At 37.9% G+C, this 3659-nt stretch overlaps 1 pseudogene; it reads right to left on the reverse strand.

The window, feature by feature from the left end:
• Positions 1–1450: 1450 nt before the first annotated feature.
• On the reverse strand, positions 1451–2379 carry LOC136174084 (olfactory receptor 4P4-like; annotated as a pseudogene).
• Between the last annotated feature and the right edge of the window lie 1280 nt (positions 2380–3659).

The following is a 3659-nucleotide window of genomic DNA, read 5'->3' on the forward strand; positions in this document are numbered from 1 at the left end:
GAAGATTAAAGCTGGAACTCCAAATTTTGTACTCTGAAACACATGGCTCTTTTAAAACATAGATCCCTTAACACCTTGCCCCCTTTTTTATTTCTTTACATTGGCTCAAGTCTTGTCTTGTTAAAATAACTTTCTTTTTTTTTTTCCTCTTAGGAAAGAAATATGAATTGTTCAATTCATGAGACCATTTAAGTGGAAAGGATTTATTTTTCTTCTTTAAATGATAAAATACAATTTGGAAATACAATTTGATATTTTCAAAACATTGTCATCAGATATTTAGACTTTGACCAATGTCTTCTGATGCATTTTTCAGAAGAGAATTTTTTAGATGCCAATTTTTTTAGAAACTTACCAAAATGGTAATTTTTCCAATTTTCTCTCCTATGAAAATCCTATTTAATTATATATCCCTCATGATTTTTTCTTTTTTATTCTTCTGTGCAAATTACATTTATAATGGTTGTTTTATATTTGCATAGTCAAAAGTGTTTATATATTTCAGTTATCCTAGTCATATAATCCTTTTTTCTTATATATAATATAATAATATATATAATATATAATGTGTTATATATATTGTATATATAATGCATTATATATTATATATAATGTAATATTTGACATATAATCTTTTCCCTTATAATGTTTGCTATGTTTTCTAAGACTGTTGTTATGTGGGTTTTTTTGCATCCTACTATAGATGAAACTCAGAGAAGGCAATGGCACCCCACTCCAGTACTCTTGCCTGGAAACTCCCATTGATGGAGAAGCCTGGCAGGCTGCAGTCCATGGGGTCGCGGAGAGTCGGACACGACTGAGCGACTCCACTTTCACTTTTCACTCTCATGCATTGGAGACGGAAATGGCAACCCACTCCAGTGCTCTTGCCTGGAGAATCCCAGGGACGGGGGAGTCTGGTGGGCTGCAGTCCATGGGGTCACACAGAGTCAGACACGACTGAAGTGACTTAGCAGCAGCGTAGATGGAACTAAACACAGTTCATCGAAAAACCCTCAGGTTTCTCTATGAAACATTTCCAAGTTTCTCCTCTTCATAGTAGTCACAAAGATAATTTGCAATTGCCACTCTTTTCCAAGATTAGTGTCACAGTGATTTCTTTTTAATTGTGATTTTTTTAATTGGAGGATAATTGCTTTACAACATTGCGTTGGCCTCTGCCACGCATGGACATGAATCAGCCACAGGTATATGCATGCCCCTTTCTTCCTGAAGCCCCCTCCCCGCTCCCATCCGTCCTGCCCTCTAGATTGTCACAGACCACTGGGTTGAGCTGTCTATGCTCGTTCCCACTTGAACTGAACTGAATGCCAGATGACATTTATTTCAATTCCTCAAAGAAAGTGTATATGTTTTCTTCTATTACCTCAAGGGGCACAGGTCCTGGAGATGAGACATGAATTCTAAACCATAATGAGTATCACCCTATTTACTTCAAATCTGAACGCGTCACTTTAGACCATACCTTCCTCATGGCGATTTTCATCTCCACGTTTCTCAGGGTGTAGATGAGAGGGTTCAGCATGGGGCCAATCACAGTGTAAAACACCGAGATGCCCTTGTCCTTGTTCGCGCTCCCTGCAGGCAGAACGTAAGTATAGATACAGGGCACGAAGAATAACACTACAACTGCTATGTGAGACCCACACGTTGAGAGAGCTTTTTTTCGCCCTGCAGAAGAATGTGCTCTAAGGTTATATAGTATGACTATGTAAGAAGCTACTAGAACAAGAAATATGACAAGCATCACCATTCCTGAATTTGCAATCACTAAGATACTCACAATATGAATATCTTTGCACACCAGTTTCAAGAGAGGCTTCACATCGCATAGGTAGTGATCTATCTGATTAGGACCGCAGAAAGGTAACTTGAGTACCATGAGAAGTAAAGCAAGAGAATGCCAAAAGCTGACAGCCCAGGCCAGGACGATCAGCATGTTGCACCTCTGTCTGTTCATGCTGGCCATGTGGTGCAGGGGCTTGACGATGGCGACGTAGCGGTCAAAAGCCATGGACACCAAGAGGAAGAGCTCCACACCTGCCAGCAAGTGGGCAGTGAAGAGCTGGGTCATACAGCTGTTATAGGAAATGTTTTTTCTTGCTGCAGCTAAGTCCCTGATTAGCCTGGGACCACTGTGGAGGTGTAGCTGACATCCATGAGGGAGAGGTGACAGAGAAAGTAGTACATGGGCTGCTGCTTTAGATGGCTGCAGATGATGGTGAGTAAGATGATGACATTCCCCATCAAGACAGCCAGGTAACAGAGCAGGAACAAGGAAAAGAACAGTAGCTCCATTTTCTTATTTCCCCACAACCCTATGAAAACAAATTCTGTGACATTGTTTTGGTTTTCCATGAGGTTGAGTAGAGTTCAGGACACACAGCAGAAATTCAATTCATCTGAAACAATAGAGAGCACAATACATCTTTAATTGCATATTTAAAGTTTTGGATTATTTTCTTGTACACTGAGCAAAGATGTAGGTCACAGAAAATTTACTATAAGCAATGTATCATTTGATATTAAGAGAAGCACATTCAAACAATATTTAATAAAATATTAATTATGACTGGAATTGTAACAACCCAACCAAGAGGTGGTATTCTGATACTCATTTTATATTTATAAAATAAAAGCAAGAGGTTTCAGTAATTTGCATCAAATCATTAAGAGATTAAGTTGCAATCAGACTGAGATGAACCTGACTCTGATACCAGAGTTCATGCTCTTGGGAGCTATGCAACAACATTCACCAACCATGGAAATGCCAGCTTTTATCCATCTCTGTAAAAAATATAGTCATTCTCCACCCAAGCCTTTAGCCATTTATGTAATGGCCATTTATATGTTTAAGAAAATCTCTCCACTTCTCCACATGCATGTATTTCACATACAAAGTCCCAATTTTAGATTAACATTCTATGCATTCAATGGAACTAAATATTATTTTTGAAATTTTTGAAAAATGCTTTTAATCATGGCAGAGCATACCTGTATTGGTAGAAAATAGTCTCATTGACTCTCCTTGTAGGCATGTGTGATAAAGATTCAGAACACAGAGAGGCTGGAAACAGAGAAGTTAAGCACAATGTGAACCATCTGAATATAGGAAGAAAGGCTATTGTTACATAAAAATTCACTTTAACCTTAATTTCAATAAATATATATTTCAGAGGTTTCTGTTGATACTCCTTAGAGCTAGTAGCTTTTGTTTATATTTTGGGGTTTTTTTTCTTTTTTTTTAATTGGGTGAACTCAACACAAATAATTATTTAGTTAAACACTCTCGAACAGTGCCACCGTTTGGATGTAGTACATCAAGGAGAACAGGGTGAATACGTTGAAAAAAATCACCTTTTACCCAAAACCAAATGTTCTCCACAGTAAAATCATTGTATCAAATACTGTTAACTGCGATGAGTTGTTGTTTGATGGCATCATTGAGGAACAATGTGACATGCTAGATAGATCCATCATCTAATGATGCAGGCTCACATGTCCTGCTGGATTTTTGTTGAACACTAACAGTTCATCCTCTCTGAGCCTTCTTCAAATGGTAAGTGAAATGAATACTGCTGGATCTATTTGCCTTACAGCAAGAACAGAACGTGAAATTCATACAAAATATACCCAAT

This window comes from Muntiacus reevesi, chromosome 9, assembly GCF_963930625.1.
Source record: "Muntiacus reevesi chromosome 9, mMunRee1.1, whole genome shotgun sequence".
NCBI classification, from domain to species: domain Eukaryota; kingdom Metazoa; phylum Chordata; class Mammalia; order Artiodactyla; family Cervidae; genus Muntiacus; species Muntiacus reevesi.